Raw genomic sequence first — 22,924 nt, forward strand, 5'->3', positions numbered from 1 at the left:
AAGTTTTAAAATGTTATTTTCAGTAAATTTGTTATTATATTTATTGAATAATAAAAAAAATAATAGTTAGATCAATTAAAAAAATAGACATATTTATCGATTAATCTAAAAAATCATTGATAGATTAATCGATAAAAAAATAATCCTTAGGTGCAGCCCTAATAATATCTTGCCGACAAAAGATATGGTTTTCATCAAAACAGTGGAAAACAAATGTGCACACACAGATTAAAATCTGTTCAAAAAGGTACTATGGCCTAAATGTTATGTTATTCTTTTTTATTTTAGGACTATATTTTTTAATTGGGAAATTAGCTTGGTTGTTCTGTTCAGTTACATGCATTCATCTTAAAATCCAGAATTAAAAAAAGGAATTGTTATAAAATCGTAATCGTGATCCTGTCTTTAAAAAATCGTGATGATATTTTTGCCATATTGCCCACCCCTAATGCAAGGCAATATCCTGATGTTCTGCACCAAAGCAACTGTCTTGCACTGTGTGCTATGTTGTGGATGAACACAAACTAAAGTCATCAATGGAAAAACTTTTTTACTGCAAAACACACCCAGAATGTCTGACACACACTGATGACAAAGAAGATAAGAATCTGCGTTTTGAGAAGTTGTTGCATCAACATCTACTGCTGAAAGGATCCATGTCAGCTGGATAAAATAAAATTAGTGTAGTATAGGGATAGGAAATGTATCAATATATCAATATCATGACATAAGAATAAATATCGCCAATTTTGGATATCATATTGGAGATCTTTCATGCACACAAGGTTGGCCAGGCTACAAAACAAAGAACAGAGAAGCTCATATCACAATACACACAAAGAGGGACTGCACTATGTGCTCAGGATGCCAATTCTCCTATGAGGCCACGTTTAGATGAGAACAGCCCTATTAAAAACGGAAATTCGGAATTCTTTCCTTTGTATTTTTGAAAAAATCTGTGTTCCTATGATAACATTGTGAAAATGATCCTTGTGCACAGGAATCGAAATGCTGTAGTATGCATGCCAGGCCAGTAGTTACTTTGTAATAAAACACCAAGGAAGACCACACGCCTGCGCATAAAGGTATTCCTCTACAGAGCGGTGAGCATAAACAAACTAGGAGACAATGGCGAACGCACGCACGAGAAGCAGCATTAATAAAGTCAGTAGAGTCAGTAGCACAAACACAGCTCGGTAATCCACCATTGATGTTATTGTTGTCCTCCTATTCACACATGGCTAGTTGTCTGAAATGTAAATCGCATGCGTGAAACACGGCCGTGACGTCACCACTCTCACTGGATCCATGCATTGCCAGTTTCCACAGCATAATAGGGTGGTGTATTACACTCTGGAACCCAGTTTCAAAAGATTGCTTTTTCAGGCCCCCAAAACACTGTTGTCACGTGAATGAAAGGCAAAACCACAATAAAATTTAATGGTTTCATGCAAGAACTGTTTCCATGTAAACGGCCCCTACATCTTTACATATCAGAAAGTCGTTTGCCTCTATAATAATGCTCTGAATGTTGTTGCACCTTTAATATAGGCCAATATAAACAAACTATCCCCTAACCCTACTGATGCTGCTAGATAGACATCCAAAGAGAAACACTGATGCAGTTCTTTTGGAATGCACAGTGTAAATATCTGGGTAGAATTAAGGGAGCATGAAAAGTAAATAAAATAAGATTTTTCCGAAAAAAGCACCAATTCAACTAAGTGAGTAGACAAGACTCCTTAGCCTGGCACAGTGTGCTCTGACTTATTGAGATAAGAGAACTGTAACATCAGCCAGAATTCCTTCCAGTCAGCACAGCTCGTTATAAAGTATTATCTTTGGAACAGCTTCAACAAATCAAGTCAGTTTTTTTTTCTTTTGTCAAATATTTTTATTGACTTTGTTTGGAATGGGTAAAGAAAAGGAAACATTAGGCAGTAGAGGATGCCACAACAGATGTCATCCCTTAAACCCAGTAAACCCTTGCCACAGTTGAACAACAAAAAAAAAGGTTACTCTTAGAAATAAAGAGCAACGGAGGGTAAGACCCCCTTCCCCAAACAGACTACTCATTCATTCACACATTCATTCACATCACAGGTGGTGAAATAGAACTTAATAAGTGGACAGGAATAGTAGAAAGTAAAATGGACTAAAATAAATAAATAATACAAATAATAATAAAACAAAAAAGATAAAAAAAAATAAAAATAGATCAAATATAATAGAGTATAAAATAAAATAAATAAATAAATAATAGTAATTAATATTTTTTGTATTGTTTTGAGTAATAGAAGGGAAAGCATCAGGGTCTCTGGGGGGCGATTAGGAAAGTGAGGGGATTGATTTTGCATGAAATGTCAGATCTGAGGGAGAGTGAATTTTTTTGATAAGTCTGCAAATGTGGGAAAAACACCATTAACATATAGTTCATCAAGGATTTGTAGACCTTGGTTTGACCAGGTCTGAAAGACTAGGTCAGAGCAGGATGGTAAAAATAAAAGGTTTTGATAAACTGGGGCTAGTTTCGATGAGGGGTGTCGGCCAAATTGTAATTGTAAAAAAATTGTAAATTGACTCCACAGACCATAGTGAGACCGGTAAGGACGCCAATTCTATGCAGGCCCATAGCTGGTCTGTTTATTAGACGGGGGGGCTGGGGATGGGTGGTTGTTGTGAGTACTAACAAGTTCAGTATCTGTCAGTCTCTGATCCAAAAAGAGCTGTGAAGCTGTCATACCCAGAGCACAGTGGGTTACAACATAGAAAAGATCAGAAATACTTTCAGTTGTACACTTTATAGCCGAAGCCAAAACAGATTAAATTTTTTTTAATGTCTTGATAACTGCAGACACTGGCCCCTAAGATCAGCCTGTCTCTATCCTGCCAAAAATGTGAAACAGCACATTCCTTGCTTTAAGAGTCAACATTCATGGGCATAAATTTAGACCAATGAACTAACTCAATACACAAACTGAGCAGGAAAGATGCCTAACTTCTATATTATTTATAGATCTTTGATATATGTATACATCCCATTTGACTGTGTTTTTTTCTGGTTGAAAAGAGGCAGAGAAACCACAGCAGTCTGTCAATCCGTAGCTGCTTTTGCCAGCCTCAGGAACTGTGCCGTGTTGTGAGTGTGCAGTTTTGGCAAAGTGGCTAGATTGGCATTGTTCAATCATGTGATCTACACACCAAAGGACTTTTCCCCCATACATGACCAATAAAGGAACAGCAAAATGGTCAATACATCCTTCTGATCATCACAAACACCCAGACATATCTCTTTTTCATAATAAGTCTCAAAGAACCACATCACTCAATACTTTCAAATCATACATGCGCCAACAAAAGTGCTCTCAACTGCCACAGCACTGTGTCTGACCGAGAGAGTCCCAAAAGTAAAGATGCTTGCGGAAGCCTGAAAAACTTTGGCTTATGCTTCCAGCGGGCAACATTCACTGGAATGAACGGGGTGCCATCCAGCACATCAACTTTTCTTAATTTGTCCATCACTGTGGGCTTGGCTTGCTGTGCTAACATTAGCTGGTTGACCATATTATACAAGAAACAGAGTGCGTGCATTTTACGTGAATAACAAAGAGGAAACTTGCTGCCTCAGATTGTACACATTGTGTTCTTATCAGAGGTCAGTGTCAGCTCTGCACGTCGTGGTGGCCGTGAGTTGTTTTTACTAATGAAGTCACTAGAAGGTCTGAAATGTCACTAAATCCAGCAAGAAATTAAACAAGACATAAAAAGAGCATCACTGTGAAACCGAATAATCGATTTTTGTCCATTGTCTTGCCTGTCCAAAGGAGCAGCATTAAACACTGTTGGGTTATTTATAGAGCAGTAGAGGCAGAGATAGGGAGCAGAATGTCAAACGTGTTCATTTGGCTGGGCCTAAAACTGTCTTTCACTTACAAAAATGTGCAATATCTTCTCTCATCCATCAATCTGATCAGCTGTGAATGTATCAACAGATCAGTTATCCACCTCATGAGTGATATTCAGCTGCGAAGGGTTAAAAAGAACTCCGCCTGCTGCGCAGCATTCAGGGTCCCGCATAAAACGTCAGACATCAGAGTGACACCACTCTTGAACCACCACCCCGTCATCGTCTGCTACCACCACACATACACTGGCAATCTGTGGGAGACTTCAAAATATCAAGGCATGTATAGTGTATGACAATACAAAAAAATATTGTGAATATTGTGCACTCAAATTTCAGCTGGACCTGAATCAATCAACAACACCACTTCATATCCATATATATATATCTTTTTATCTGACAAATATATATATATATATATATATATATATATCTCTTTTTATCTGACAAAAGTGCTTTGGGGGTTTAGTTACTCTTTAAGCTGCCCCTTAAATCTCTTTTCTCTCCCATTACAGACTGTAATCCAACAAGCACCATCATAAGCTGGCCAACTTTAACATCACACCTTCCATAAGAGATAAAACACCTGCTTCCTTGTATTTATGAGGAGCTTATGATCCACAGGCCTCTCACTCAACAACAACAACACATCATAAACATGGGTCGTATCCCTAAGTACATGTTAACATATAAATCCATGATGAGATCAGTCTTCTTTTCACACTGACCAATCCAAAACCACACGAGGCAACCAAAGCACGGATCCTTCAGATTTAAACCCGCGCTACTGATAAACACCTTCTGAAGCGGCGCTGAGCACGGCTGCAGTACAATACATCAGAGGATCCCATGACATTTAGCTGGAGTTAAATACACCTCCTTTCTCTCTCGTGAAGTACACAAAGCAGCATCTCATCAGAGGGAGGAAGCCCCGTCTGGTCAAATACTGAATCACAGAGAGCCTGTTAAAGGGTGAGAGAAGCTACGGGACATTTTGGGCCTTAGCCCCTCACAATGCTTTATTTGAACAGTGGATCTAGTGCATATTCTAGACCCTTTTACATATTACTCATTTTAAAAAAAAAATGCAGCTGGAAGCATTAAATATTCAGATTGAGCTGGAGTTTCCGACCGAACCAGTTCATAGTTTGTTAATTAACTCGCAACAGCTGATCAAATCTGCTGTACATGATTCCAGCCAGCAGAATTTGGAAATGACATGCCTGCTTTTGTTTACTGAGTGAAATCAAATATTCATTATTTTATTCAGCATTAACTAAAACAAAAATCACCAAAATTACATAATTTATCATAGCAAGAAACTATAAAAACAGAAATTATTGTTAGATTTTCAAATTTTCTATGGTCCTTGGACACATTGTGTTATTAGACAGGTTTGTGAAACAGATTTCGAAAACATCCAGGGTATATTTGATGTTCCAAAATTTTTACAGGCCTGGATATTGCTATTTGCAAACTCCACGACTTTTGCATGAATGTATGAACCCTGATTATTATCGCCAACTGCCTACGCTCCACATTAGCCTGGGAAAGTTGACATGTTTAACAATAGAATCAATTGAAGTTAGTCAGTGAAGCAGAAAAAGCAGCAGATAAGGCAAAGACACACACTGAGCAGGAACAGAGGGAGCAGGGGTGAACAGATAACAGCAGGCCAGTTGTCCTATCTACAGGTATCAGTGGACAATCTCCTAGTGCACAAGCTGAATAACTAATGTAAACACAGCAGCACGTTTAGGAGCGCAAGCTAGCCAGGGCACTGATTTGACCCCATCAGAGCTTCTGACGTCAACAGAGCTTGTGATTTAAGAACTTTAGTTTTGGTTGCATTTTAACTGGCACCTCTGTGTGGTGCTGCTCCATCACTAACACTGTTTTTCTTGGTGGTTTCCTGCAGTGGTAACTGTCCCAATCATGTGCACCACGCATACATGTGTACTGTGCCTTTAACTGGCTGAAGGAAACACTTTTTAAAAGCAAGTTCTAATAATTACATGTTTGAGGAAAAATCAACAGTATCATGTTAAAGCATATTTTATTTTCAAATCTGAAGGTGCTTTGTTTTTGTGGCTGTTCACCATTTTCAAATTTATCACATCTGGACAGTAACATTTAGTATTACATTTGAACTGATGATGAAAAGATGTAAGCGGTTTGACTTGCCGTCATTATTCTCCTCCTCACAAACTAACCATGTAAATTAATCACAAATTCTACGAACCATATCTGCAAAGCTGAAAAAATAACTCTACTCTGCTAATGCTAGCAAAATTCCCTTTTGTTGTCTTGTGTGTCCCTTTTTTAATCATTCTGTGTCCCCTCTCTAAATCTGGACATTTTTGACAGGCTCATGAATGCAGCGCAGGAAGACCTCGTCATAAGTTTGTTTTTTCTCAGCGGCAATTTAAGGAGTTTAAGTCACGGGATGGATAATTGATCTGTGGTTCTGGTCAGAGCTGATCAGATCAATGGATGAGATGAGGAGCTGCTGCAGACTTTCAGACCAAGAGCAAAGAGGTGTTAAGGTTAACCCTTTGAAACCTGAATCAACAACAATTTTCTTGTGCTGTATTCAAACGCCTGTCACATGCATTTAAACCTTTCAAATGTGAGCAAGTTGGTGTGATTTCTTTTGAAGCATGAAAAAAGTCAACAAGAAACATGGTATGTAATGCCCAACAAACTGCAAGAAATGAGTAAAAGTTGACAAGAAAATGTCAAGAAAACTATATCTAAAATTATGAGAATTGTGTATTTAAATTTCTAATATGGCAAAAATATATTTTTATTAGAATATATTATTTTATTTTAGCATTTCATAAGGTATTTTCCTATTTCTTTTCCCCCTTTTTTTGATTAATTTTTTTGTTGCAGGCCTTTTGATAAAACAATTTGAGGTCATTTCTTTGAATTTGAAGTTGAAATTGAGGTGAAGGTGCTGGTTGCCTTATTTCCATGACTACGAAAGAAATCAATCCAAGTGCTTAAGTTTCCATGGGATAATGGATAACTGAATGTTTTACACACACACACACACACACACACACACACACACACACACACACACACACACATATATATATTCCAATAGCGCTTCTATAGGGGACGGTCCAGGTAAAAAACAAAATAAAATCAACTTGTTGCAGATGTTTCAGTCGTGGCAGGCCTAAACTGTTTTCCAGCTGGCCATGGCATTGAACCTGACACACCAGAAAAAGAATAAAACATCATCTGCTGCAGAGCCGTAAACAATGGGAAAGGGGTCTACTGGCAAATTTTATTGGAAAACGGGTATATGTAGGAAAAACCCTGACCAAAGATGGAACTAGGCATGAACGGTATCATGATATTACAGATGAAAATTTGTTGAAAAATTTTTAATCAGATCTAACCAAACAATTACACAGCGTTAATAACAGAACCACTAAGTTAACAGATCCGGCAGGTACAGTACTATGTTTGAAATCCAGTCAAATCAAGAATAACTTAACACTTAACATTTCATCTAGCAATGCACAGTATCCACAGGTACCAACTACATCAAGCTAGTTTCTCAGTAAGGGGGCAGAAAAACACTCCAGAGTTAGGCTAAATTCTGGTGATGGAAAAATAGTATGGCCATTTAACAGCGGTCCCTTGACCTCTAAGCTCAAGATATCTGAATGAAAATGGGTTGTCTGGGTGCCCACAAGTCCCCCCTTTACAGATATGTCCACTTTATGCTGGTCCCATGCATTTTTTTTGTCATTTAATTTCTAATCAAGACAATCTAAGAACTGCTTTACCTTGAAAATATGGACTTCAAAATTGTTTTTTAAAAAAGCAAAATAATGGAGCTGTAAACATACAACAAACAACATGATTAACCACAATTAACTATAGAAATTCTGTGATTAATCGTGATTTTTTAAAAATGAACTGCTTGACAGGCAGTACATTGAAAAACATTTGATGCTTGACAGTAAGTTATTCTACAGTAGCCATATTTTGCTGCATTGAAAATTAATTTAAAATACAACATAACAGCAAAGTGTCACATTGAAATGTCAATTTTACGAGGCTACTACACTGCCATGGCTAAGACCTATATCATTCTCAGATTTAAGTCACACTGCAAACCCACAATGACACTCCACTGAAGAGATCTAACATGTATGACAAAAAGAGCTTTGCAAAGGGCCACACAGCCACAGTCAGCAGTCCACAGGCAGTTCAGCAGTTCACACAGCAGGATCAAATCTGCACTCACAGTGCAGTTGTGGCGTGGTGTTCTTGTGTCCCTTTGTCTTTTCTTTCTGGCAACACGAGGACACCAGCTGTATTCGGGAGTTTCCATCAGCCAATGAGCAAAGTGAGCATTCCAGTCGTTGTTTACTATCAGCTGAAATGCTTGCGGTGCAATCAGAGGCACTTGCATCAAAGAGTTTATAGTAAATGATTATACATAAAGATTCTCTCTTTGAGGGAGCACTCAAAGAAAGAAAGGTGGTGGAGAGAGCTGCAGGAGCAAACAGCCGCTGCATAAATGTATCAGTGGACTAACATTGAGAAGTGTCAGGCTATAATGACCATGCTGCGCACCTGCATGAATACGATTGGTCGTGATTAGTCAGCTGATGGCCACACAGCTGTGAATGAGCTGGTGAAGCATGAATAAATCAGCTGATGTCATTCAACACCACACTTCAAGGGGCGGCCTCTAGCTCACCTCACCAGAGTGTGCGCCCCATATGCCGGGCCTTTGCAGCGGCCCAGGTTCGATTCCAGCCTGTGGCCCTTTGCTGTGTGTCATTCTCCCTCTCCCTCTACAGCTGTCCTATCAATAAAGGGATAAAACCCCCCCAAAAAAATCTTTAAAAACAAAACAACACCACTCTTCAACACTACACTTCATAAAAAGGTGATTCACATATAATAACAGACCTTGTTGTGGGCAATATCATGTAAGAACTAAACAATGGCAGTACCATGGTATTATTAGTACACCAGGGTATTCAGAAATGCGGACAGTGGTATTTCAAATGTCATAAAAATATGGAACCTTCTTTCCCATTAACTTCATACTGGAGACTTGACCTACAAGCTAAGAGAGCAACAGCTAAAGGATGGAAAGATGTGAACAAACTAAGTATAAAGCAATATATCAAGGACATGTCAACATGTGATGCTTTGGAAAAACTAGCATATATTAGAAAAGGAAAGCTGGCAGTTTTTGAAAATATCTGGGGGAGCATTATGGACTGTTTGAAACAAAATGTTGATAAGGGTCAATAAAACAAAAGCCAGAAATTGGGTCTCACATCAAATCTCACATAAGAATATAAAGTGTTGTAGCCCATGCAAGATTTCTGTACATTGTAACTACTATATCATCTGTTTTTCACCTCTGCTTTAATAATGTTTTTGGGTTGTTTTTTTTCTAACTATTGGTGCTGTTGGGTTGATTTTTTTTTTAGTTTTTGTTTTGTTTGCGGTTTGGCATTTCATTTTATGACTATTTTATTTATGTGTAACAGCTCTTATAATAAAAAAAACAAACAATAATGATATCCTTGAAAAAAAAAAAACCCTTCATACTGGAGAGGCTATATTGAGGATGTTTTGCATGCAGTGTGCATCACGTGCCCTGAAGGTTACGCCCGGGCCACACTGCATGCATGAGCATGCATGAGCAGTGTGTTTTCACTGGCAACATTTATTGTCGCTGCTGCAGAGCTGCCTGCTGTTATTTCTACTGTATTTCCACAATTAAAAGCACACACTCTACTTAATTATGAAGCAGTACAAGCTAAAACAAAACGGTTTTGCAAATATAAACAGGAATAGTAAAGCTGGGTAAAACAGATACATTTGTATTTCCTCATTTATGTGACAGATAAAGGCATTGGAACTATAGTAAGGTGTTATAAACTCAAAATAGTTTTTAAAACAACATTTTCAGTCTATTTTTGATGAAAATCGTTAGGGGTCAACCGATGTTGGTGTTTTAGGGCCGATACTGATACAAATTATTAGTAAATAAGGAGACCGATACCCAATATTTGGAACTGATATGATAAAAATAAAAATCTTTCCATCAATACATAGAATTGTGAATATAACAAACTCCAACAGAAGTCTTTGTTTAAATGCCTTTAGCAAATGTTAAATCCAAACTGAAACACTCAACATCATATACAGAAAGTTCCCAGCAACATTTTTTTTTATAAATCCAAGTGAAAATTTTAATAAAAATAAATAAATAATAATAGGTCCCTGCGGTTTTACAAAGTAAAAGTACCTCCCATGCTGACACTTAATTTGCACTTTTTGATTAATTAATTCTATCAGTGGTCATTAAAATAAAATGCTGATACTGATAATCAGCAAAATGCCAAATATTGGCCCCGATAATCAGCCAGGCCGATAATCTGTCGACCCCTAAAAATCATATAAAAGTATTTTATTTAACTTTGATTTACAGTACTTTCATTTTTTTATAACAGTATTTTATTAAGTAGCTCAGTATTTACGAAGTCTCCAGTAGTCTAGAGGACATTTTAAAATATAAAGATATGTACTGTCAATTGCGATATAGCCTACCAAATACTGTTAACGTCTTTATAGTCCACACTGCTCAGCCCTAAGGTGAGCCAACATCCCTGATTTACATGGCAAAGGAACTGTGATTTTCCAGAGGTTGGGACGGAAGCTGGAGTACAAATAATCACCCCGGCTCTCTGTGCAGCAGAGGGGAAGAGGGGCGGCAGCCTGTAAACTTCAAAGACTTGTGGGTAAAGAGGGGGAGGGCCACCAAGCACAGACGCATTCTTCACAATGTTGAACTTGACCCCTGGGGTTGCCACACACACCATGTGACTGCTGTCAACTGTGTGTGTGTGTGTGTGTGTGTGTGTGTGTGTGTGTGTGAGCAGACCTGAGTGTTTATGCAGTATGGTTACACTGTGAGCCTCTAGTTTTATCTACTCCTTCAAAGCTAATTAAGTACTTTTTTTTTTACAAATCATGCACAAAAACACTCACATGGACCAAAATAAAAGGCGATCCTACGTGCATTTTTGCAAAAAAGACTTACAGCAGAATATTTCTGCAACAACCTGTCTATCTTATCAACACCACTGTGCCTCATTTTATTCTCGCACAGTTGCAGGCCACAACACACAGAGCAAAATGTTGTGCAAGTTGTATAGACAGAGAGCCATCACACGTACAGGCAATTTCACAAGTTCACCCAGCCTGTATGTCTCTGGACTGCAGGGATCACACCCAGAGGTAACCCAAAGACATGAAAACTCCACACAGACAGTCCCCAAGTGGATTCAAAGCAACAACAATCCTGATCGAAAGTCTAATTTGAACTTTGAGCATCAGCATCACCATAAAGAGCTGCATGCCTTAAAAAATGGTCATCTGCCCATTTCCACAAGGACCTGGCATATGACAAAGCATATGACCGATCATAAAAACAGAGCCATGTGTGCATGAGCTTCAGGAGCTGACTGGTCCAAGCTGCTTCAGAGCTCCAAAATTAAAAAATCCTGGAGATGTCATACCATCTTAAAACAGCAATTAGAAATGTGAAATTCCTGCTGAGAGACTCATTCACATTGCACATCGCATCATATCTCAACATAAAAATCAAAACTTAAATTACTTCTTTCAAACTTTTTTGGGTGGCACTGCTATAGGTATTATTTTGCAGGATTGTGGGTTAGTGTTTGTAAACATGTTTGACAGCTAAAGTCAAAGTAAAACCCAACCCCAGATTCACCACGCTATTTATGTATTTTCTCTGCTCAGAGATCTTGTTAAAGGGTTATGTTAGGAGTGATAGGAAGTGTCACTTTCCTCTTCTTTTGTTTATTTTCTCATCTGTTTCTATGGACTGGTTTTCATGGGGGAAATAATGTGTGGGGTTGAGCTGTGATTTCAGATTGTCTCAAATGCACCATCCCTGAGGTGCGTACAGAGCGTGTCCGGTGTCGCTCTTAAATTACGTCACCAGGGACAGGTAAATGGCTGCTTTGGCAGATTCTGAGACGACGAACGGACGCCAACCTGTTGAAGCTACCAGAATCCACAGCAACTCTTTTCTCGTGAACCTGAATGAAACCAGTCTTTATTTTGTTTATTATCCCAACCGAACTTAATCTGAACTTTGACGAAGCTTGGGCTCGCTGCCTCTGAATCCAGCACGAACAAGGCCGGAGACCTGACAGACCGGAGTGTAGGTGAGTTGGCCTATTTTGGCGTTTCCCTTAATGAATCAGTCCTTTCTGTCTTTTGTCTATCTCTTTTCTTGTTCCACCCATTCCAGGTTAGAGTTAGCTTGTATATTAATTTATTGCCGGTGCTGGCTCGTAACAGTTACTACAAAGTCCCCTATTTATGCCGCCTTTGATGTTGACACAGAATCAAACAATTGCAGCATCATGCCACTCCAGTGTCTGATTTTAGACAGCATGCCAGCATCACTGAAGCAAATAAGGCGTGACATGTAACACTATAGGGTCAACTTCTTGTGTGACACATAAGCTAAGCAGCACTTTATAAACATTAATATGGCATGACATAGCAATAAAAATCATTTAGCATCCCAGTTACATGGCAGCTAAAGTCATCCTCTGCTCAGGGGGTAAGGGATTTCTGACTCTCATTGGATTGCCAATTTTTTCATTTGCATTCACTGTTCTACCTCTTTGATTTAGCTGGTAACTCCTATCAACTACCTTTTAAGGCCTCGTTTAGATGGCCATACTAAAATCAGAAAAGTCCTTCCTCTGCATTTTTTAAAAAATCTGCATTCATACAATAACATTGTGAGAACATGATGTACACGGATTCGCAAAAACAACTAAAAATGCTGTAGTATGCATGCCAGGCTGGTAGTTGGTGGTGATGACACCATAGAAGAACACGTCTGCGCATACAGAGCGGTGACTATAAACAAACAAGAAGATGATGGCAAACACATACAAGAGAACTACAGTAGTGGTGCAACAAATCCACACTTTGCTGGAGGAGCGTTAATAACCTCATTAGAGTCAGCAGCACAAACACAGCTCGGTAGTGCGACATTGTTACTGTTGTCCTCCTACTCAAGCATAGCTATATGTCTGAAACGCACTGCACATTTGAGAAGAACAGCTATGATGTCACCATCCTCACAAGATCCACGCACTGCCAGTTCACACAGCGACAGAAGAGGTCGTCTTTTCAAAAAATTACACTCAGGAACTTGGTTTCAAAAGTTTGTGCTTTCCGTCCCATAAAACGCTGCTGTCAGGTTAACGAAAGGCCAAACGCCAACAAAAGTTTGAAGTTTCATGCAAGAACAATTGCCGTGTAAATAGCCTCTAAATCTCCCACAGTGGATTGCAGCCACAACATGTTGCCAAAATATCACATCCCTGGTGCCCGTGATCCTGTCCTGCTGGCTGTCTCTTTCACACAGAAGTTGTTTTGGTGCTGTTACTACTTCTGCTGCTGTTTTAAAGGAGAGACAACTCTGTCCCCTCCATTCTGCAACTGTACCTTTAAAACAGTATGGCAAGCAAAATAACGGCACGAAATTCCCGCCTTGACGAGGGAGTGTAAAATGGGCATTGGAAGACTGTTGCTTATGGTCTGGCACCTGGTCATTACCTTTTTAACAACACCCGGGAGCTGTGAGCGTACACGCTAATAAGTGAGAAATAAATAACAAACTTTAAAAACTATAGGGTGAGGACAGTCTTTCTGTAGATGAATACTACTACTACTTCTAGTGGGACATGATGATAATTGAGAGGGATTACTTCTGTATGAGTCTATACATTTTTAGGGTATGCTCTACATAGTAATAATGTATATTATTATATAATATATTATATGATTATATATTGTATATTGAAAGGTATCCTCATAATCCTTTAGCTGTAGCATATAAACAAGCCGGTCTTTACTCGTTGATGTCTAACTAAATAACATGTATTTATGTAAAATGTGCGTTCTAAGTAAAGACCTCCCAAGACCAACAATGTCAGCTCAATGAATTCTTAACAGGAAGCAGGTTGTGACTTAATCCCTTGAAACCTGGAGTGACAGCACTTTCCTTGTGCTGCTTTCAGCTGCCTTTCAAAAGTATTTAGACCTTTGAAACCTGAGCAAATTGGTGTGAATTCTTTCGAAAACATGGGTAAAAGGCAGTAAGCATCTTGATAATAAATGTTTTACAAATTGCAAGAAACTAACTAACTTAGAGATTTTTTCAGCCTTTTATTAGATGGGACAGAGAGTAAGTGTGAAAGGGGAAGAGAGAGAGGAGACGACATGCAGCAAAGGGCCAAGGCCGGAGTCAAACTCACGACTGCTGTGGCAAGGACTCAGCCTCTGTACGTGTGTCGCCTGCTTCATCCATTGATCCATCAACGCTTACTCACTTAGAGATTTTTTTTATAGAAAGCTAGGGAAAACTGTCTAGGGAAAAAAGAAAACGTTACAGAAAAATGTCAAGAAAAAAACCCAAAAAGCTATGGAAAAATGTCAAGAAAAAAAACCCCAAAAAGCTATGGAAAAATGTCAAGAAAAAAAACAAAAAAATGGGGAAAAACTTTTTTTTTCACTATCATAATTACATATTTAAAAAGATTTTTTTCATTGCATTTTCATGTGTTTTTTTAATTAAAAAAAGCATTTTTTAAAAGAAAGAAAGAAGCAGTTTTTCCATGTCATGTCTGTATTGTTGTTTTTTTAATTTAATTTTTAAAAATTTTAAACTCATTTTCCTTTCTTTTTTTTTTTTTTTTTTTACAATTTTGAGTAATTTCTTCTTTCGTTGCCAATTGCCCTCTTCCATGTTCTTGAAAAAAATCAAGCCAATGTGCTCAGGTTTTAAAGGATTAACTGTGATTTGAGGTTGTTGTGTGGTGTTGTACTGCGTTGGATAGTTATGTGTCAAAAGTATTTTTGCCACATCTTCCCCTCAAACACCATCATTGCAATACACTGTATCATATTTCTATCACCAACCTCAATTTAGTCATCCATCACCAAATTACCATCATCACTAAAATTAACTATGTTCTCATTGTGTAAGTGTGACTCATGTATATTAAAAGTCATAGTAAATATTTCTCCTTATCTCAGCACATGTAAAGGATCCAGGGCTGTTCCATATTTGTGTCTCCCTCCATCTCATGTCAGGCCGTTACCTAACTGAGACAGACATTTTCACTCACTGCACTTCTTTGTCCATTTTGTCTTTCCCTTTCCAATTCACAACACTGACGAGAACTGGTTACATAACTGTACTACTCCACCACTCGTCCTCTGTGATTTAATAAGGCCAACTAATCAATGTGTCCTGTGTAGATAACATGACTCAGCTGCCTGCGCTGGAAAACATATTCTTGTGTCCTCAATGTGCTCACAATGTTGAGGACAAATGAGAAAATCCAGTATATACTCTGTTTACATTGTATTTCAGATATCTTTCTGGTCCCAGCTTAACTGCAATATAGAAGATTTACATGTCTAGCTTCCTTCTCAGTCTGAATTACCAAGTGTAGTGACAATAGAAAAAGTGACTATACCCTATTTCAAATTCTGGTGTCAGGTACAGTATGGTCATTAATAGAAACCTTGCTTGCAGTACAGTCAGGAAAAACTGGCAAATGTGAGGACAGTCAACAAGCTTGTTATTAAGAAAATGTGACCACAGCCATCAGCAAACACCAATCAGATTTCCAAGTATCTTTGGCCCTTTTTACACAGAGATCACGCTATAGGGCCTCTACAAAGTCCCTTCTTTCTTCCTTAGTGTTTTCCCACAGAACCAAACAACAGCAGCATCATGCTGCTTCGGTGTGCCGGCATCGTGGAAACTTAAGAGTTGTGACGGGAGTGACATGCAACACAACAGTGTCCGCCTTTCATCTCACATAACAGCACTTTTTAAACAATAACTAAGGCATGACAAGACAATGACTGTAATTTATCGTCCCTGTTATATGGCGGCTGCTCTTATCCTCCACTCAGAGGGTAAGGCCTGCTGCTGTTCTTTGAATTAGCTGCTAACAGCAACTTTTTAAATCTTGCACGCATAACATGTTGTCAAAACTACACATCCATGTTGCTTATTATCCAGTCCTGCCTGTCCTGTTGACGTCATTTTGGTACTATTACTACCTCCAATGCTGACTTACAGGACACTCACACTGAGATGCATCCCTGGAAAATCGGCGCCAGCAAAACCGATGGTACAGCGTGCCAGCACTCATGTCTGGCTGCTGCACAACGTATTTTTCTGGCAGTTTTTGGGTGCACATACATATTAAAATATTTTCCCCTTAAAGCGCGGTGTCACACAGGTCATCAATGTCACTTTTGGCCACATGCATGCAACCCCCGAAGAAAGCGAAAAAGGGTGTCTGCGTCAGCATTTCCAAACCCTCTGTTTCTGCTCGTCCACAGTAAAACACATGCCGCAGTTTTCAAAATAAAATGTGGACAGCAGCGTTTCCAAACTGTTCCATTTTCGGGTTGCTAAAACACTAAATTAGTGAGAATGCCAGGCTGAAACGTAGCAATATTGATGTGTCTTCAACTTAAAACGGAGTATGTGGATGCTGCTTTAAAGGCAAGACAACTGTGTCCCCCCCATACCGCCATTGTACATTTTTTCTACAGAACAGCAAGGCAGCATAACGGCATGATATTCCTGCCTTGAAGAGGCACTTTAAAATGGGCTTTTGTTTACACATTCATCTATCGTACATTGGATCAGATAATTGTTAATTAAAACCATTTAAAATTTTCCAATATTTTGTACTTTATCTTTAAAAACTGTATAACAAGCTTGTTACATCTACATCTAAGAAAAACACTCAGCACTTCATTAATTTCACACTTTTTACATCTTGCAATACTGTGGCATCATGACAGGAAATCCAAAAGAAGCATTGCAACACACACAAGACACAAGATCATTTGCTGATTACATAACTTTACTGATGTAACAGTTTTCTTAACATTATCTATTACTGACACTGGTGCCAACAATATACAGCTGCCAGTTCCAGTACCAGTTCTGCTCTGTGTTCATCTCTACAGTACTTGAAAAGTTCTATGTATGGCTGCTGCCAGGTGAGGCAGTTCAGTTTACTTTCATCATTCTCTGATGTACTCTGAAGGAGCATAAGGCAGAGAGGTAGAGCTTAGCTTTGTTTTCTCCTCTCAGCCAGGGAGAGAAAAAGAAGGGTTTTCAGCAGAGAAAGGACTACATCTTCTGTTTGGACATAATACACTTGGGGTGGACAAAATATAAGTAATATCTTTTGGCTTAATGCAAAATAACACAACAAAGAGCCCAATAAATACTGCAAATGATCAACCAATCAATGCTGAGAACCTTTTTTATCAAACAATACACATTACATTTGCAGGCATGACCCTGAGGTTAATGTGGGTCATCTATGATGGACACAGGACAATAAGCGATCGGCCCACATCAGATGTAAGTTAAACAACAGGATGGCTTCAATAGCACAGCAAAGAGTAGTTTTTTTCTTCAAGGTTTCCAAATCTTGAATAGTTACTGTAGTTATGTATTGTGAAAAAATATGACACTACTACAAACGCCGGTACTCTTTAACCGATACTGATACCAAAAGATACTATACATTAAAACATTTTGGTGACATTTGGGCATGCCCAACTACCAACTCCATCAAATATGCTGCACTTGACTTCACCACACCGCAGACTGTGTGGGTTGTAGCTGTTGCAATAGTGTGCCAAACACATGTCCAGGGTTTCCCACACATTCATTTATTTTTGGCAGCCACCCCAAATAAAAAACATCTGTCACAACAAACAAACTTAACACTTCTGGGGTTAGTTAGGAGCGTTGTTAAAATATATGTACCATTCTATAACCTAGTACTCTGGGCACAGATGGAGCAGCAGAATGACAGGAGCATTGAAAGTGAAAGTTTCACTTATTCTGCTGAATCTAAAAGGTTGCATTCACTTGCTGCAGCACTCAGCCATTGATCTAATCTGATCAGCTATGAAAGGGTCAACAGATGATTTATCAACCTCCCTGGCCACAAACTGCTGCTGAGGAAAAAAAGAATCATGGAGAGCTCCACCTGAGCTGCATTCATGGACCCTCAAAAACCCCTGAATTTAAAGATGGGACTCAGAATATACAAAAGGGACACATGCATTTCACAGAAAAGGGAAAAAAAAGAGTTTGCTATCTTTGTCAACTAAATGTTAGGCTAAATCAAATCATATTGAAATTATATCAAATCATGTATAATTCAATCAATCTGTCTTTAATCAGTTACTGAGTTAATCCAGTCAATACTGTGAAAGGTACTGAGTACCGATTCACAATCCTAATGGTTACCAACAAAGTTATCAAAAACACTGGTGTGGTAATAATTCAGTGCTTCAATTATAACAATCGTGGTACATAATAACTATATCAGACTGATAAACTAACATAAAAAAGAAAAACAGGTGAAGGCTTTGATCATGACAGCACAAAAACACAAACGATTGATGAAATATCATGGGATACTTATCCCCTTTAGTCTGAATGAATTGGATTTTTGTTTACAACAAACTGACACCCAAAATACAGAGCCAAAGTCACACCATGCTCCTGCACTAGCTTCAGTTTCACTAGCCTCAATTCCACAACATATTGATGCACTGAGCTTTTCTAACAAATGACAATGAAGTTTGTGTTCATACACAATGCTTGTTCCTTGAAACAATTGAAACATACAACTCATGAAGATGTGGAAATGATTACTTTGTTAATATGTAACATCTACAGATTACATAGGTAAGTGACCATGCAAAACACTTGTTTCTGTGGATCTGGCAGGTGTCCCTGCTTGACATGCTGAGCCACCCTCAATGCACGAGCACAAACAAAGGCCGAGTGGTGTTGCATCACATCATAGATTGCACTTCAATACAGGACAAAGTCAGCTTACATGCACAAATGTTTTGCACTTGTGTGAGGGTATATTTCTAGACAACACCTTGTGATCCTAATTAAAAAAGCCTACTTGAAAAGTCTCGTCAAATGATCGCAAAAAAAATGCAAATGAATGTGATATACTCCACATGCTCTCAACTGAAGTCATTGATGCCTTATTAACCACAATAACTACAGGCAACCATTGACCACAAATGTTTGTGTGTTTATTCAAACACACAAACATATTATGTTATGTAAATACCAAATATCAACACTTGTATGAGATTCAAAAATCCAACATTGCTAAAGCTCTATGACTGATGACCAATTTTCTTTTGGTTTTTTTTTTTTTTGGTAAGTGGCAATCAATGTTTTATATGCGATAATTAATGCTGCACAATTAATCTACTTGCAATTGACGTTGAACAGAAAGATGTGCAGTGCAAAACTTGCAAAGTTTAAGTCGCCACGTCCCGCAGCAACACGACCAATTTGTATCAACACCTGAGACAGCACAGAGAAAAATATGAAGAAAGCATGCGAAGAAACATTGCATCAGCACTGAAAGAGGCTTTGGCAGCGTGGGACCTGTGTGAGGGGAGGCAGGTGACCATCACTACGGACAACGGCGGCAACATCATCAAGGCGGTGCAGCTTAATAACTGGCAAAGATTCCACTGTTTTGGCCATAGACTTCATCTTACCATTGGTAAGTTAATTCTTTCTACACTACTTTGCCTATCTGCCATGTGTACCATTTCTTTTTTTAATCTGTATTTATTTATAATTAGTATTATTCCACCATTCAGAATAAGTGAAACTGCATTATCAGCCCTACATAGTTCCAAACAGCTCTTTGGTCACTAGTAATTGTCTCTCTGTTATGTGTTTGCTTTTGATTTTGATGTATTTAAAGGTGTGCTATATAAATTAAGTTCTTGTTATTATTATTTTTATCATTATTATTATTGTTATCATTATTATTATAGGTGATGGAAATTCACCAGCAGCAGCAGCCTGAAGCACAGCACACCATATTATTGGAGGAGTATAGCCTGGATGTGGAAAGTCCACCTGCAGCCAAAGCCAAGAGGAAAACTTCAGCCAGTTAAAAAAAACACTTATTTTTTGGGGGGGGAATATTAGTTATTTTCAAGTTATTTTTAAAACAGTACTGTAAAAACGTTAGGTTTCGTATTTTTCTTATTCTACTTAATATTTGTACATTCTGAGTTGAGAAATACACACTTCTAAACTATTATTATTCTCTGCATTTTCCTTGATAACCAAGAAGGTAGACTCATAATATCATTTATTTATTTTATCGTAATCACAAATTGCAATATTGTTCAATATAATCGCAATCACACATTTTTACAAAATCATGCAGCACTAGCAATAATGCACTTAAAGGTTTTCCAGTATATGAAATAATGGATTCAGCACTTCCACTCCATCAGGACACTTCCTCATACAATGTTATGTAGGGTACATAAACTACATTAAGTATGATACGCAATACAGTGTGGTGAAGGAATGAGTCCTAAAACGTGGAATAGAGTTAGCATTTTTCCACTCCTGTTTCCCTCATCTCAAAGTCGACTGTTTTTTCGAATGAGTTAGATGCCTGAAATAAGGTCTATGGTTAACAAAAGCTTAAGAGATTGTCGGTTTCTGTTCTGCGACATTAAACATGCTTAAAAAATATGAAAAGATTAACTTGCTAAACAAAACCATCATCATCATAAAAGTGAAAAAATTCAATGGAAAAATTTTATTGGCTTTTGGACAGGGGAGCCAGGGCGACACTAACTTCATCGGCCTACAAAAAAATGGCAATCCTGCAGTACTACTGGATCAAAACAAAACCAAAAAACACACAGGCATTAAGGCGGGCAACAGGGTAATAGAAACTATTCAATAGAATTTAGAAGAAGCAGTGTGCCCAACAACCGCAATAAATCATTGATATTTGATGTTTAGTTCAATTACTTTTGAAATGTCTTCACCCAGGTATTCTGTGAATTCTGACTCTGGCTAAACAGAGTGTGTACCAGCCTTTTCCTTGCTAGCACAGATACTGAAGGCTTATCTGGGACTGGTACATTGTGTCATTGAGTTGAGCTTCACAAGGTTGGCAAGTGGCCCTTCTGTGTATGTGTGTGTGTGTGTGTGTGTGTGTGTGTGTGTGCGCGCGCGCGCGTGTGTGTGTGCGTGTTGTGTGTGTATTCAACCCTCCCCCACACTGCCCATGCCTTTGGAACAACCAGCTGCAAAGCACTGTATAAAGATTTAAACAAGACTGGCACAAAGGTGATAAGATAATGTATGGTAGATCATAATTGCATAAGAAACGAAGCAATATTGAAAGCTGCAGACAATCAAGGTTAAACAGAAACAAACTGTGGGAATAACTATGGGCCTGCAGAGAATAACACCTCAAAGTGGTACAACTACGAGACAAAATGCTAACACTGCTGAAACCACAGTTTCCGTTTTGATTCATAACAATTCATGGCTGTTGATGATTTTTGCCAAATCTGTAACTTATTTTAACATTTAAGTAGTTATTAAAACAGGCACAAAGTGCATTCAAACACGGTGTAAATAAAGTAATATTAGGTGAGAAATTCGAGCATTAAACCACTTTTTAAAAAGTATTTAAATTAACAACAACAAACAAAATAGTTAAGTAAAAAAGTTAAATTGAGTGGTTAAACAAATTCATTTTCAGTGTTGATTCTGATAGCCTGACATCTGTTTGCTAAACGATATCTTCACGGTTGAGATCAAAAATCACTAAAGTGGTTTTAATTCAAAGCTAGCAGTAGTTGCAGGAAGGAAGGGCGCGCTCACAAACACAAACCGACCACGAGAACTGCCCTACGAACACATGCACGACGCGCGCGCGCCTACTCACGCGCTGACGCTGCCCATCCCCCACCCCGGGCGAAAATATAAAAATAAACGTTCAAAACAGCGCAATAACCCGCCAAAACCTCGTATTTACATTCTTACGTGGTCACGCTACACGGTGGTATAATTTATAACGGCAATAATAACGTAAAAAGACGATAAACACTCACCAAAAGCTCCAAATCACACAAGGGGGGTGCCTTCTCCTCTGTGCTCCTAATATGGAATCTCCTCCTCCTCCACCACCGTTGTTTTCTAGCTCTAATTAAACCTCGAAAAAGCGTTATATCGGCCCTCAGACCCGGCCAACCGGTGCTAGGAATCCCCAATGACCGATGTGTTTTGGATACACGGGCATATATGATGATAAATCCCCTTAAAAATGAGCTGGATGAACAGTTGGGTCTAGATTGTAGGTTTGCTCGCTAGTAGAGAAAAGAGCCAAACGGTTCAGTAGCAGCCAACGGCTTCAGACTGAAACACAGAGCAGCTGACCTGCCAGGCGAAAATGAGCTAGGCCTGAGCTGCTCGCTGCAGGAAGCACACTCCAGTCACATAAACATCAAAATGGGTGTCGCAGTATGGAAAAGGATGGTGTATTCGGGCTGAGGATGGCGGTAACTCTTCAAAAATAAAATATACATTTTACATAAAAATATTTTTTTGTGAATGTTATGTTTGAATGTTATGTTAGAAAAATGTGGAACCATCATGACCTGGAATGTAGAAAAAGGAGTTGATTACATGTCTTGGGCGAGAGAAGGGTTTGTTTTATCTCGTTTTATTATTACTTACTATGTTATTTTTTAAATTAATTGTATTTATTTATTATTTTATTTTTGAAGAGTATGTATTTCTGTTATTTGTAATTTGTTTTTATTATCATTATTACTGTTATTGTAATTTTATTTTCTGTCTGGGAGTTTGCGACTGTGTGAGGGGTTGTATTTGTACTTTGATGTGCTTATACATTTATATATATATACACATATATATACATATGTGTGTGTTTGCGTGTGTATATAAAGCTCAATTTCATGATTACTAATATTTAAAGCTTAATTTGGACTGTAGCTCTAGACATCCTAGTTTTGCTGTTAACG

The 22,924-nt window shown here is 38.3% G+C and overlaps 1 protein-coding gene across 1 annotated transcript in view; it reads right to left on the minus strand.

Annotated features, from left to right (window-relative positions):
* tbl1xr1a (tbl1x receptor 1a) overlaps nucleotides 1-22,278 on the minus strand; it is a 63,730-nt gene extending 41,452 nt beyond the window's left edge. Inside the window, 1 exon segment of the mRNA XM_042513136.1 lies at nucleotides 21,992-22,278. The gene's annotated coding sequence lies outside the window, so the exon portion shown is untranslated.
* Between the last annotated feature and the right edge of the window lie 646 nt (nucleotides 22,279-22,924).

The sequence above is a fragment of the Plectropomus leopardus genome, chromosome 3 (genome assembly GCF_008729295.1).
Source record: "Plectropomus leopardus isolate mb chromosome 3, YSFRI_Pleo_2.0, whole genome shotgun sequence".
NCBI lineage: Eukaryota > Metazoa > Chordata > Actinopteri > Perciformes > Serranidae > Plectropomus > Plectropomus leopardus.